Source organism: Hemitrygon akajei, chromosome 3, assembly GCF_048418815.1.
Source record: "Hemitrygon akajei chromosome 3, sHemAka1.3, whole genome shotgun sequence".
NCBI lineage: Eukaryota > Metazoa > Chordata > Chondrichthyes > Myliobatiformes > Dasyatidae > Hemitrygon > Hemitrygon akajei.
In genome coordinates this window covers 81,838,356-81,853,919 of record NC_133126.1, presented here as the reverse complement: position 1 = coordinate 81,853,919, position 15,564 = coordinate 81,838,356, and positions in this window count along the sequence as shown.

The following is a 15,564-nucleotide window of genomic DNA, read 5'->3' as shown; positions in this document are numbered from 1 at the left end:
GCGTGGATGAAAGGAAACTGGAGGGCTATGTGAGAAGGAAAGGTTAGATTGATCGTAGAGTAGGTTAAAGAGTCAGCACAATGCGATGGACTGAAGGGTCTGTACTGTGCTATCCTATATTCTTACTATACGTTAGATGTTTAAGATAGGTGTACAAACAAAGAATAATTTCTTATTAAGATAATACTTTCCTAAAAACAGATCATTTAGTGATCAGTGCTGCTGCTTCATAACTCTAGCAACTTGGTTCAGTCCTAACCTCTGGTGCTGTCTGTGTGGAGATTGCATGCACTCTCTGTGGCTGTGTGGGTTTCTTCTCAGTAAGCTTAGCTTGCCCTGCCTCCCACATCACAAAGACGTGCGATTTGATAGATCAGTAGACTAGGGTGAATTATCCCTAGTGCGCAAGCAAGTGGTAGAATTTGGGGCGATTGATGGGATCCTGGAGAGAATAAAATAGGGTTATTGTGGATGGGGAGGTTGAGGGTTGACACACGCCTGAGCTGCCGAATGCCCTTTTCTATTATTCCACAACAGGAAAACGGATTAGTTCTGGAGGATGGCGTCGCACAGCAGTCACATCATCTCTAATTCTCACCATTCAGGAATTGCCTGCTGCTCATTCCCATTTAAACAAATTAGAAATTTAGATTTTTTTAAAAAGTAGCTCATTTCTAAGGTTCTGAGATGGAGCTACAAGTAGATGAGAAAGTTTAGTAGATGGGGAAAAATATTGAACAAAATTGTCTCTGCATTTTCCAGTGTGTGGTACTGAGTGGAAAGAATGTATGGAAGTGAAGTTCAATACAGAGCTTCAATTAGAAAGATCACTTCTTGTGGTTTATATTATATCTCAGTTCCAGCGTTCAAATGCATCTAAGTAGTTGCCCAGAGATGCCTTTCATGTCCTTCACCATTTCCGGACAAGTAAAGAAGCTGAAATGCTGATTGTTGCCTCCCTGATATTACAGTATGTGCATGTGTACTTTTTATTGTTGTGCTCTGCACGGGATTATAAACCTTCATTGCCCCAAATCATTAGGGATTAGCAAAAACAATCCCTTCTGGCTTGGGCTACCCATTAGGCATATGTCAACATGCATTGTGTATCACATCTTTTAATGCTAAATATGATGCCAGCCTGTGGCCTAGCAGTAGTATCAATGGGAAACAGCTTCTTGGAGATCAACTTCAGGATCACTTCAGAATTTATCTTCATGTGTGATATGAAGCATCTCGCTATATTATTTACTTATTTAGAGATACAACACCAAATTGGCCCTTTGGCACCTTCAAGATGTGCCACCAACAACCCTCGATTTAACCCTAGCCTAATCATGGGACCATTTACAATGGTCAATTAACCTACTAACCAGAACATCTTGGTACTGGACTGTGCGAGGAAACCGGAGCACCTGGAGGAAATCTACACAATCCACGGGGCGTCCTTACAGAGGATGTTGGGATTGAACTCCAAACTCTGATGCCTGAGCGGTAATAGCATATCAGATACAGAGAGCCAGAGTGGTGAATCTGGATAATTCCTCACCAGAGGCAGCTGTGGAGGCCAAGTCTGTAGGTATATATAAGGCAGAGGTTGATAGATGGTTAATTGGTCAGGGCATGAAGGGATACTGGGGGAAGGCAGGAGATTGTGGCTCAGAGGAAAAATGGATCAGGCATGACAAAATGGCAGAGCAGATTCAATAGGCCTAATGGCCTAATTCTGCTCCTATATCTTGGGGTCTTTATATATCCCTTAAGCACTATAAGGGATGATTAAAATGTATGGAGCTTATAAGATAATGTTTTTCAAGTTTATCAGATACTTATGCTTAGTATCAGAAATAGGAATATTGCATTGCATGCTTGGAATCATGTCCCCAGTCTCTAAAGGTCTAGAGTGCTCCAACAGGATGCCTTCACTCAAAATGCACAGCTTCTCTGGGTAAGGAGAAGCTATGACTACATCTGCGGGAAGTCCTGGAGTTGGATGTACTCAGGATTATTCGTGAGGGTGAAGGCATTAGAGATGAGACTTTTGAAAAGGCGGATACAGCCAGAGTACAGTTTTTGGACAGTCAATTAAGAAGTCAGTACAGGGTTCTCCTGTGGTCATTGCCCTCAACAACAAGTATAGCTCTTTGGATGCTGCTGGGAGAATGGTCCATCAGGGCACAATAGCAGCAGCCAGGCAGGTGGCAATGTAACCAGCTTTGTGGCTCAACAGGGAAGGATAGTTATAGGAGATTCGATAGTTAGGGGGACAGACAGGGGGTTGCGTGGCAGCAAAAGAGGCACCAGGATGATGTGTTGTCTCCCAGGTGCTGAGATCCAGGATGTAGTGGAGGGGCTGCAAGATATTCTCAAGGGGGAGGGGGAGCAGCCGGAGGTCATGGTGCATATTGGCAGCAAACTCGTAGGCTGAAAAGGGGAAGAGGTCCTACTCAGTGAGACTATAGAGTTAGGAAAGAGGCTGAAGAGAAGAACCTTCAAGGTTGTAGTCTTTGGATTGTTCCCTGTGCCATGGGTGAGTGCAAGTTGGAATGGGGTGATAGCACAGATGAATAAGTGGTTCAGGAGATGATGTAGGGATAGGGTTTCAAGTTCTTGGATCACTGGAAACTTTTCTGAGGAAGTGACACATACAAGAGACGCAGGTTGCACGTGAACTGGAGAGGAACCAAAATCCTGGACAGGAGGTTTGCTAATGTTACTCGGGAGAGTTTAAACTAGTTTTGCACAGGGCCAGGTCAGTAAGTGAAGGATTAGACTAGAAGGTAGATGTCAGGGAAAGTATTGAAAGGCAAAATTGAAATAGCAGGTATGATGGTTTGGATAGTTTGAAGTGTGTATATTTTAATGCTAGAAGCATTATAGGTAAAGGTGATGGACTGAGAGCATGGATCGGTACATGGAACTACGATGATGTGGCCTTTACTGAATCTTGGCTGAGGGAGGGGCAGGAATGGGTGATTAATATACCAGGTTTTCAAAGATAGAAAAGGACATAAAGAGGGGCAGGGAGTTGCACTACTACTCAGGGACAATATCACAGCTGCCCTCAAGGGAGACACAATGGAAGGACAGACAATGAGTCCATTTCGGTAGAACTCAGGAATAGGAAGAGTGCAATCACACTAATGTGGTTGTACTACAGACGCATCACCCACACCCACCAGGACAGTGAGGAAATGATTCCCTAATATAAACTGCAACTGGCTTAGTGCAATGGGTTGTAAATGGGACAGAATTTATTATGTGTGTCCAAGAAAGATTTCTAAAATCATTATGTGGATGGTTCAACAAAAGGAGGGGCTGTACTGGACCTGGTGTTGGTAATGAGTCTGGCCAGGTGACTGACCTTTCAGTGGATGAACTGTTAGCGAACAGTGACCACGACTCCTCAACTTTCAGAATAGCTATAGATAAGGATAGGAGTGATCCTTGTCGGACAGTTTTAAGTTGGCAGAGGGTAAATTATGAGGGCATTTGGCAAAAACGAAGAAAAGTTCATTGGGAACACCTTTTTTTCTGGCAAATGCACATCAGACACATGGAGGGTGTTTAAAGATCAATTGCACAGAGTACAAGAAAGGTATATTCTGTTAGAAGGAAGGACGAGGATGGAAAGATAAGAGAACCTTGGACACGCACAGAGGTGATGAATTTAGTCAAGAAGAAAAAGGAGAAATATGTAAAGTTTTGGAAGTTTGGATTAAACGAAACACATGAAGAGTAGAAAGCAGAAAAGAATTAAGGGATTTAGGAAAGCTAGGAGGAGCTATGGAAAATCCTTGGCGAGTAGGATTACAATGAATCCCAAGGCATTCTATGCAAACATCAAGAGCAAGAGGATAATTAGGGAGGGGGTAGGATAAAGGGGGGAACATTTGCTTGGATGCAGAGAATGTATGAGGTTCTTAATGAGTACTTTGTTTCAGTATTTACCAAGGAAAAGTATGTGGAAAATTGGGAGATCAGTGCTGAGTGTATAAATATGTTAGAGCATTTGGAGGTCAAGGAGGGGGAAGTGTTCATCCTCCTAATGTGTATTAAGGTGGATAAGTCCCCAGAACTTGATGGGATTCACCCCAGGTTATTGAAGAGGGCAAGAGACTAGTTTGTTGGGGTCTTAACCATTATCTTCACGTCCTCTCCAGGTACAGGCGAGGTCCCGGAGGACTGGTGAGAGGTCAATGTTGCACCTCAGTTTATAAGGGGAACAAGGGAAAATCCTGGGAACTATAGACTGGTGAGTCTCAGGTCAGTAGTAGGGGAATTGATGGAGAAAATTCTTAGGGATAGGATATATGAGCACTTGGAAACCCATGGCCTAATTAGGGAGAGCCAGCATATCTGTGCAGGGCAAGTTGTGTCTTCCCAATTTGATTGACAAGATGATGAGAGAGATTGATAATAGTAGGGCAGTTGATCTTGTCTACTGGTTTGTGCATAGAAGGCAGAGGGTAATGGTTGAAGGGACTTACTTGAACTGGTTGTCTATAATTAGTGGAGTTCCACAGGGACCTGTGCTAGGACCTCTGCTGTTTGTGATGTATATACATCACCTGGATGAAAATGTAGAACAGTGGGATAGTATGTTTGTGGATAATACGAAGATTGGTGGGTTGTGGATAGTGGAGAACGCTGGCAAAGAATACAGCGTGATATATATCAGCTGCAAATATGGGCAGAGAAATGGCAGATAGAGTTTAATGCAGATAAATGGGAGATGTTGCACCTTGATAGGACAAATGCAAGGATACAGTACACTGTTAACGGTAAGGTCCTTAACAGTGTTGTTGAGCAGAGAGATCTTGGGATCCAAGTTCATAGCTCCTTGAAAGTGATTACACAGGTTGATAATGTGGTTAAGAAGGCGTATGGAATGCTTGCATTTGTTAGTTGAGGCATTGAGTTCAAAAGTCAGGAGGTTGTGTTGCAACTTTATAAAACTCTGGTGAGGCCACATATGGAATATTGTATCCAGTTCTAGTCATCCCTCTATAGGTAGGATGTTGAGCCTTTGGAGAGAGAGCAGAAGAGGTTTAGCAGGATGCTGCCTGGTTTGGATGGCATGTGCTATCAGGAGAGACTGGACAAACTTGGGTTGTTTACTTTGGAGTGACAGAGGCTGAGGGGAGTTCTAATAGAGATACCTGCTTCGCAGGGTAGAAATGTCTACTGAAGGTTTGATTGAAGGTGATGGGAGTAGGTTCAAAGGGGATGTGAGGGGTGAGTTTTTACTCAGAATGATAGATGCCTGGAATTCACTGCCTGGTATGGTGGTAGTGGCAAATACATTAGAGGCTTTTAAGAAATGTTTAGATAAGCACATGAATGTGAGGAAAATGGAGGGATGTAGACATAGTGTAGGCAGAAGTATTTAGTTGAGCTGGCCATTTGATTACTAATTTAATTGGTTTAGTACAGGGCCTGTTCCTGTGCTGCACTGTTCTATGTTCTATCACATGAGAGGAGCCATTCAAACCAATCTCTACATATTTCTAATAATAAACTCCTAGGTTTATTTTTTAAGAGTTGTTTCTCTCCCAACCTTGTGGTGCATTGGGCGGCAACCCTGTCATTTCTTTAGCGCTTGTTTTTTATGAGGCCGCGTTGCTATCACGACGGTCAATGCAGCATGGATGGAAAGCTTGCAGGAGCCAGGAGCCGGCCGGATTCGAAATCGGGACCTCTCGCCTCAAAGTCTGGTGTGGATGCCACTACATCACTGGTTGGCTAATTTTTTTGAGTGTTGACTCAAAAAATTATTGATTTCCATACCAAAATGAAACCAAAGTAGTTTAATCAGCAAAATTCTTTTCCTAACAAAACTGAGGCTTGGACAGGCAGCTACATTGTACATCTGTGACTCTCTGTGCTTTATAGTCAGCTTAATACTGCTGCTGTTGTGATGATTATTTCCAGCTAATGTCAGCCTTTCGTTCCTTAGTGGGGTATACAGCGACTTCCAGAGCTACAGTGATACAGTTACTGAAGTAATTGATTAGAGGCTAATCCATCTCAGATGCCAAGGCATTTCAGCTGCTAAAAGCAAAATCATAAGCAGCTGTCAGCATATAAATAGCAAATAACTTTAAGATTTTTGAAATGTCACTGCTGAATTTACAATACATTTATGATCCTCAATTTTTTGTTGAATTAAACATGAGTAAAAGATTTGAATTAAAAATGAGGGAAGAATGAATGAAAAAAATACCCTACACTTCCCCTCTTCTTCTATTCTCCACTCTGGTCTCTTACTTCCTCTCACCGACCTATCACCTCCTCCTTCCCTTTCTCCCATGGTCCACTCTCCTCGCCTATCAGATTCCTTCCTCTCCAGCCCTGTATCTTTCCTACCCACCTTGCTTCACCTATCACCTTCTAGTTAATCTCCATCCCCTCCCCCCACCTGTTTATTGTGACATCCTCCCGCCCAGTCCTGAAGAAGATTCTCAGCCCAAAATGTCAACAGTTTATTCATTTCCATAGACAATGCCTGACCAGCTGAGTTCTTCCAGCATTTTGTGTGTGTTGCTTTGGATTTCCGGTATCTGCAGACTTCCTTGCATTTAGAATAAATACATGATTGATGATGAAATCCATCCTTTATCTGTACAAAACCAATGTGGCCTAGTCATTTTGTCCTTCAGTTGTCTTTCTGAGGTTTAGCAATGTTCCAAATCAAAACTGATTTTATTAGTTGGTTTTTCACATTAACAACACAATTTTTTGTGGTCCATATTCTGGACCCCTAAAGAGGTTTATATGAGCAATGCAATCTGTAAAAAGTGAGTCTTTAAATTAGCAATAAAACTGATTTTACAGAATCACATAAAAAGTGAATGGTAAAACTGGATAGCAATTTATCCATTAGATGCAATCACAGCATGCTAATCCTGAGGGTAAGGCTCCCTCCATAAAAGCACATTGCCTTCATGACAAAGTGTTTAAGATAATCTGTAAAGGAACTGGAGAGGAGGTTTTTTTTAACACTGCAGATCACTGTGATATCAAATACAGTAGTAATGCCAGCACATTGTCTAACAACTTCCACAGGGGATTATCAAATTAAGAAAACCAGGGGAGTGGGGTGAATTAAATCACTTGTTCAAAAAGGGTTAGCATGTGGTAGAGGGCCCGAATAGCCACACTCTTAAGATGTTATACCTGCTAAAGATCAAAACATTGCTTCTGGTTTGTCAGCGTTGGAAATTTTGTTTTTGGAAAATAGCCTTATAAAACAACTTTTTTGTTTAATTAACTCAGCTGTTTACTTGCAATGTATGCAGCAAGTCAGCTGGAGACTGTCACCTTTGATGGCAATTAACATTCACAGCACTACATTGAGATGGTTACAAATACTTCAGCTTTATCTTTTGCAGTCCTTTGGCTCTCGTTCAAAGGTTCAAAGTAAAATTATTATCAACGTGCATACTATATGTCACCATATACTACTCCAAGATCATTTTCTTGCTTGCATTCACAGTAAATGCCAAGAAATACAATAGAATCAATGAAGAACTGCACACAACAAGACGGGCAAACAACCAATGTGCAAAAGAGAGCAAAGTGTATAAATACAAAAAGTTAAACAAGAACAAACATAATAATAAATAAATAAATAAGCAAGCAAGCAAGCAAGCTTTAAATATCAAGAACATGAGATGAAGAATCCTTGAAAGTGAGGCATGGATTGTGAGAACAGTTCAGTGTTGTGCTGAGTGAAGTTATTCCCTCTGCTTCAGGTGCTTGATGGTTGTGGAGTAATAACTGTTCCTGAACCTGGTGGTGTGCAACCCAAGGCTCCTGTACTACCTTCCCAATGGCAGCAGAAAGAAGCAAGCATGGCCGGGATTGTGAGGGTCCCGCAAGAGCGCTCCTCGTAGATATGCTTAATGGTGGGGAGGGATGATGGAATGGGCTGTATGCATCTTTTTGTAGGCTGCTCTGTTCAAAGGCATTGATGTTTCTATACCAGGCCATGATGGTTACTGAGTGGTTACACTGTATACTCTCCACCGCCCATCTATAAAAGTTTGTCAAAGTTTTAAATAATGCACTGAATCTTTGAAAACTTCTAAGAAAGTAGAGGTTCTGCTGTGACTTCTTTAAATGGCATTTACATGCTGGACCCAGGACAGATCCTCTGAAATGATAACACTGAGGAATTTAAAGTTGCTGACCCTTTCCACCTCTGATCCTCTGGTGAGGACTGGCTCATAGACCTCCTGTACTCAGTCATCAGCTCTATGGTTTTGCTGACATAAGTGACAGATTGTTCCTGTGGCACTGTTCAACCAGATTTTTAATCTCCCTCCTCTATGGTGATTCATCACCACCTTTGATTTGGCCAACATGAGTGGAGATGTCAGCAAATATAAATATGACAAAGGAGCTATGCATAGCCTCACAGTTATAAGTGTAAAGTGAGTAGAGCAGGGGACTAAGCAGACAGCCTTGTGGTGCACCTGTGCAGATGGAGATTGTGGAGGAGATGTTGTTGCTGATCTGAAGTGACTGGGGTCTGCAAGTAAGGAAGTCGACGATTCAGTTGCACAAGGAGATATTGATCTAGATCTTGGAGCTTATTGATTAGTTTTGAGGGGATAGTAATATTGAGTGCTAAGCTGTAGTCAATGAAGAACATCCTGATGTATGCATCTTCACTGTCCAGATGTCCCAGCTTTGAGTGAAGAGCCAATGAAATGGCACCTGCTGTTGAACTGTTGTGACATTAGGCAAATTGGAGCAGATCCAAGTCACCCCTCAGAAAGGAATCGATAATTTTAATTACCAACCTCTCAAAACACTCCATCACAGTCAATGTATGTGCTACTGGACAGTAGTCGTTAAGACAGGTTACCACATTCTTCTTAGGCATAATTAAAGACTGCTTTAAGCCTGATGAAGCAAGATGTTAACGATCTCAGTGAACACTCCAACCAGTTGATCAGCTCAGTTCTTCAGTACTCACCCTGGCAACCCATCCAGGCCAGATGCTTTCTATGGGCTCACCCTCAGGAAGGGTGCTCTCATGTCAGCCTCAGAGACAGAAATCACCGTCTCTGGGGGCTGTGACAGTTTGTGAAGGTGCCTCCATGGTTTGTCAGTCAAAGATAGCATAGGAAGCATGGAGCTCATCTGGGTGCGGAACCTTGGTGTCACATATGTCGTTTGATTTTACTTTGTAGGAGATGATAGAATTCAAGCCTTGCCACAATTGTCAAGCATCCTTCTGTGATTCCTCTTTGGCCCAGAATCACCACTTCGCATGTGAGAAGGCTTCCCAGAGGTCATACCTTGCCCTCGTGTCATACCTCAACACCACTGACCTGGTCCTCAGCAGATTGCGAACTTCTTGGTTCATCCAGGTCTTCCGGTTGAGTAAGAATCAAAATGATTTTGTGGGGACACACTGATCCACAACTGAATTTATAAAGTCCGTAATAACTATGGTTTATTTGTTCTGATCCTCTGATGAATTCCTGAACATCACCCAGTCCAATAACTTGATGCAATCCCATAGTCACTCCTTTTCCTCTCGGGACAACCCCTTTGTTGTCCTTGCTCATTAGCCCCTGACAGTATGTAGGACAGCCAGATGTTCAGATTTCCTGAAATGCAGCCTAGGGATGGAACTGTACATATTCCTTATGGTAGCATAGCAGCGGCCAAGTGTTTTGAGACCCTTGGTAATGCAGGCGGCATGTTGATAATAATTTGGCAGAGATTTCTTCAAGCAAGCTTCAGTGTAACTGAAGTCCTCGGCAATGATTTGAGAGGAGTCGGTGCAGGCTGTTTCTTGTTTGATATTCACAGCACTCAGTACTTCAAGTGCTTGCCTTACTTTGGCATTTGTTGATGTGTAAACTATGGCCAGGATCATGGAGGCAAACTCTCTCGGTAAATGGAACAGATGGTAATCATTAGATGTTGCAGGTCAGGAGAACAAGAGTGCAATAAGACTGCTGTGTCCGAGAATGACAAAGAGTTTATCATGAACTATCTTTTGCCCACTTCATGACAGCAGTTCGGTCCATTCGGTGCTGGATCTGTTGTTGTTTGTCATCTAAATTAATGATTTGGGTGATAATGTAGTAATTTGGTTCAGCACATTCGTGGAATACACCAAGATTGGGGGTGTTATACACAGCAAGAAAAATTATCAAACCTTGCAGCCGGATCTGGATTAGCTGGAGAAATGGCAGATGGAAATTAACGCAGATAAGTGTGAAGTTGTTGCACTTTGGGAGGATAAACCAGGGTAGGGCTTCCACAGTGAACAATAGGATACTGAGGAGTCCAGCAGAGCAGAGGGATCTGAGAATACAAATCGTAATTTTTTGGAAGTGGCTTCACAGGTAGATAGGTTTGTAAAGAGAGCTTTTGGCTCATTGGCTTTCATAAATCAGGGTACTGAGTAGAGGAGTTGGGATATTATGTTGAGGTTGTATAAGATGTTGCTAAGGCCAGATTTGGAGTATTGTGTGCATTTCTGGTCACCTACCTACAAATAGAATATCAATAAGATTGAAAGAATGCAGAGAAAATTGATAAGGATGTTGGTGGTACTTGAGGATCAAGTTTTAAACAATGATTGAATAGATTAGGACTTTAACATGAGGAGAGGATGTTTCCCTAGGTTGGGGGAGTCTAAGACCCAGAGGACACAGCCTCAGAATAGAATGGTGTCCTTTTAGAATCAGATGAGGAGGAATTTATTTGGCCAGAGAGCAGCGAATGTGTGGAATTTGTTGCCACAGGTGGCTGTGGAGGCCAAATCATTGGGTATACATAAGGCAGAGGTTGTTAGATTCTTGATTTGCCAGAGAATGAAAGGATACGAGGAGAAGACAGGAGATCAGGACTGAGAAAAAAAAACTGGATCAGCCAAAATGAAATGGCAGAGCAGACTTGATGGGCCAAGTAGCCGAATTATGCTTCTATATCTGATGGTTTTATGGCCTTTAGTCCCTGAAGTGTAGGAGAATGAGGGGAGATTTGAAGAGGTATGCAAAATTATGAGGGATATAGATAGGCTAATTATAAGCAAGCTTTTTCCTCTGAGGTTGGGTGAGACTAGAACTAAAGGTCATGGGGTAAGGGTGAAAGGTGAAATATTTAAGGGAATCCTGAGGGGGAAACTTTTTCACTCAGAGGGTAGTGAGTGTGTGGAACAAGCTGCCAGTAAAAGTGGTGGATATGGCTCGTTGGCAACGTTTAAGAGAAACTTCAATAAGTACTTGGATGGGAGAGTTATGGTGGGCAATGGTCCAGGTGCGGGTCAATGAGTCTCAACAGAATCATAGCTCGGTGCAGTCTCGATGGGTTGAAGGGCTCTATGACACTATAAATCTGACATTGTGGTAAATGCCATGAGGGCAGGTCCTGAGATGGGGCAGGAATGGGGGCAATGGCTGTCCTGTCCTGGGCAGTTGATAGGATAGGAATTCACCATAGCAACCAAAGCATAGTGTGGGTGAGGAGGCTTATCATTCAGGACTACAGCTGGAAATTCTGAAAGACAATTTAGTATCAGACTCAAAGTGAAGTAACGGCCAGAACTAAAAATTAGCGAGGAAGCAGACTCTCATTAAAAGAAAATGGTCACTGATAATAACACAAGTCTAATGAGTTTGTCGAAGCTCTTCAGCAAACTTAAGTTAATCAAAACCTACTGAAAATGAATGAATGCAAGAGCTGGAAGGTAACACCACAGGCCAAAAGCTCTAACAAAATGGAGCTTTGACTGACAAAAGTTACCCCCAGCTAAGCACTGACAATTAAAATTGCACTCAACTCTTAACTTTCCTCAGTGCGAGTATATTCTGATTGGTAAGCTACATGCAATGCCATAAACTGAACTGCTGCTTGAAATTGATCACAAATTATTTTCTCATTCAGTATATATCTACCTCCTCCTTGTGAAATGAGGTGGTCTGTATCAAAGAGCAGAGTCACAGAGATGTTGAGTAGATAAGGAGGCTGATCCTTTCAAGAGGATGCTGTGTGAAGAACTACCAGTATGACACCATACAGAGGTATGTGACACAGTAGCAACAAATGGGAAGTATGTTTCTGCAGTGCATGGTTATCATCATCTGCTTTTGCTGTGTGCAGACAGATCAAAGATGTGCTCAAACTTTCCTTGAAGAGTTGTAACAACCCCACTGACTCCTGCCAATCGCTGGCCCATGACCATTCAGCGTGGGGATGGACCATTCCTGTTGGCACTGAGAACCTGGAGCCCATACATCAGGAGCACGCAGAGTACCTGAATTAATAGTGGAAGGAATGTACCATGTCACCAACTACCTACCTGAACCACCCCTTTAGACATCTTCTGTTCCACCTGTTCATCATTCACTTCAGAACCAACAAAGTTCATGTGAAACTGCCTAAGAAGAAGATTCTAGAATACTATATCTCATATACAATGATTCAACCACACAATAAGGAAGCGACAATGAACTTAAAACAGAAAACTTGTATATTCAGTTCAATTTCAGCTTGTTTCCAGTCATAGCTGAGGAGATTGTTGGGCTCACTCCTGCAGGTATTTTTGTGCAGCAGAATGTGTCTGTACCCCTCAGGGTGGAGTGAATGAGAGATTGGAGTGAGAGACGTGATAAGGAGAATGTCATCTGTTTATGGCATTGCATGTAGCTTACCAATCAGAATATACTCGCACTGAGGAAAGTTAAGAGTTGAGTGCAATTTTAATTGTCTTTTGTCTTTTAGAACTTTTTGTAACTTTTGTCTTTTAGAGAAACATAACACCATCCTGCACATCAATAACAGCAATGCCTCCCTTCCTGATAGGCTGAATGCCTTCTATGCACGATTTGATGAGATGAATGGTGTGACTCTCCCCTGAAGAACGCTCACCCTCTCTGGCCGCAGCTGAAGTAAGGATCTTAGGCAGGGTAAACCCATGCAAAGCCGCAGGGCTAGACAACGTATCTGGTCAGGTGCTGAGGGATTGTGTGGCCCAGCTGTGGGCATCTTTAATATCTCCTTGGAACAGTCCACTCTCCCTGGAGTTTTCAAGGCAGTCACCATCATTCCAGTACCATGGAGACACTGACCTCAGCAATCTTGGTGCTTTGAGCAGTTGGTGATGGATTGTATAGAATCCCACCTTCCAGCTACATTGCACCCTTTCCACTTTGCCTACTGCTTAAACTAGTGCACTGATGATACCATAGCCTCAGACCTCTTCTCCGTCCTGTCCCATGTAGGAAACAATACCTCTTATGCCAAGTTGCTGTTTATCGATTTCAGCTCAGGATTCAGCACAATCAGAGGCTGGTGGGTAAACTGTCTTTTTTGGAACTCATTACCCATCGCTGTAACTGGATCTTGGACTTCTTGATGGAAGGACCCCAGTCAGTCCAAGTTGGCAGCAACATCTGAAGCTCTGTCATGCTGAGCACTGGTGCCCCCTAGGGCCCCCCAGGGCCCCCTGTGGTTCACACTGGTGGCTCATGACTGCACTGCCAGATCCAGCTCAGACTGCATCATCAACAGTGGTTGGCATCATCCGCAACAATGATGAGTCGGATACAGAGAAGAGATAGAGAGGCTTGTCAAATTGTGTAAGAACAACAACCTGAGTCAACATGGACAAGACAAAAGAGATGATTATGGACTTCAGAAAGGCACAGGTCAACCACTGATCAATGGCTCTGCTGTGGACAGAGTGAAGAGCACAAAGTTCCTTGGTGCGCAAGTGAAGAACAATCTATGTAACCTGGATCCACAACACCCCCACATTCGTCAATAAGGCACAGGATTGTTTGCACTTTCTGGGGAGATTGAGGCTTGCAAGGTTCCCTGCCCCCATTCTAATGATTTTCTGCAGGAGCTCCATCGAGATTGTCCTGCCTGGCTATATCATTGTGTGCTAAAAAAGCTGCAAGGTATCAGACCACAAGACCCTACAGACGACAGTAAAAACCACCGAGAGGATCGCCAAGGTGTCCCTCCCCGCCCCCCAATTGTGACATTTACCGGGAGAGTTGTATACGAAGGGCCCAAAGCATTGCTGAGCGTCCCGACCACCCATTCCATCCATCCAACAGTCTCTTTGACCCACTACCATCAGGAAGATGGTACAGAAGCATCAGGATTAGAACTGCCAGACTGCGGAACAGTTTATTTCATCAGGCCTTGTGACTAATGAATACTCTGCCACCACTGAGGTCTCCTCACTAGGACAGTGAGCTATTTACTGTATAGTGCTGTGCACTATATGCACTTTGAGTATTAACTTACTGTACCTATGGTAATATTTTGTTGTCTGTGTTGTGTGTTTAATAAGATTTGTGGGTGTAGTGTGATTCAGAGTAATATTGTTTCATTTGGTTGTAGGTACAGTATGTACAATCAGATGACAATAAACTTGAAGTTGAACTGGTTTTGAGCAAGAAGGCATGGTTCTCTGATTAACGCAATGAATGCTCTGGTAGAAATTGTCCCAAGAGATGAGACAACGTTTTATCCTTTTTATGTGGAACATCTCTCTTTTTTTGGCTTTGGGCTGCTTTTTTTCTGCATCAGTTTCCCAGTCAAATGCCCAGAAGTTATTTCAGAACAGGATCGATGGCCCGCAGGTCATAAGACCTCAATGGAACATAAGGAAGGGGAGAAGGACACAGAGCTTCCAGATCATTTCAAGAGGAGCAGTTTCTCGTTAGTCAAGTAAATTTGAATACACTGCTTGAAGAGGTGTAGGCAGTAAATTCTATCAAAGAGAAACTTTCAAATAAGATGCATTGAATAGTGCTGGTTTAAAACGCTAACTAATTCCCCCAGGCATGAAGACAAGTGCAATGTGTACAAAATTCCACTTTACTGAGATCAGTCAATGCAGATACCTTGAGGAAGGAAAGGGCAGGAAAAGTTAAAGGCTTTGAATAACGGTAGAGTTTATCTGGAGTAGCTTGACCCACCTTATCCTGACCAAAGGAACAAGGAGAAGAATTTATTTTCACATTTACAGAAATATTTCTTCATGATGTATGTGGTCAGATGCCTAAAATAATGCCACCTTCACGGTTGTCAACGCTGTAGAAAAGAACTGGTCATTGAACCGATGAAGGCCCTGAATGAAAGAGTAATGGTGTGTGCTTCAAGTACTTTATGTTTTGGGCAATTCCCAGCTGTGGCATGTGATTATGTACCAGTTTAGTGAGATTAGGATATAATGTTCTGTTATGAGAATAGGCAGTTAGTGCCGCCTCATGTCTTGTAGAGAACACGTTAGCCTGATATTAGAACAATCTGTCTAGGCTCGAAGGTGAATTCAGCCATCAGAATTTTTCAAAATCAAAAGCATATATTTAGCACTTTAAAGGAATTGTAAAATCATCAAATTGCGACACTTTGACCTGCACAAAAATTTTGAAAGTGCAACTTATTAGTTCCATTCTCTTGTGCATCTCCTATGGTTTGTGCTTTTTGCTCCTTTTTTCCCCTTTTGAAGGAATCCATTTCCACGAATCATTCTGGCAGTGTATTCTGGATCATTGGATTTAAAAAAATGCCTAA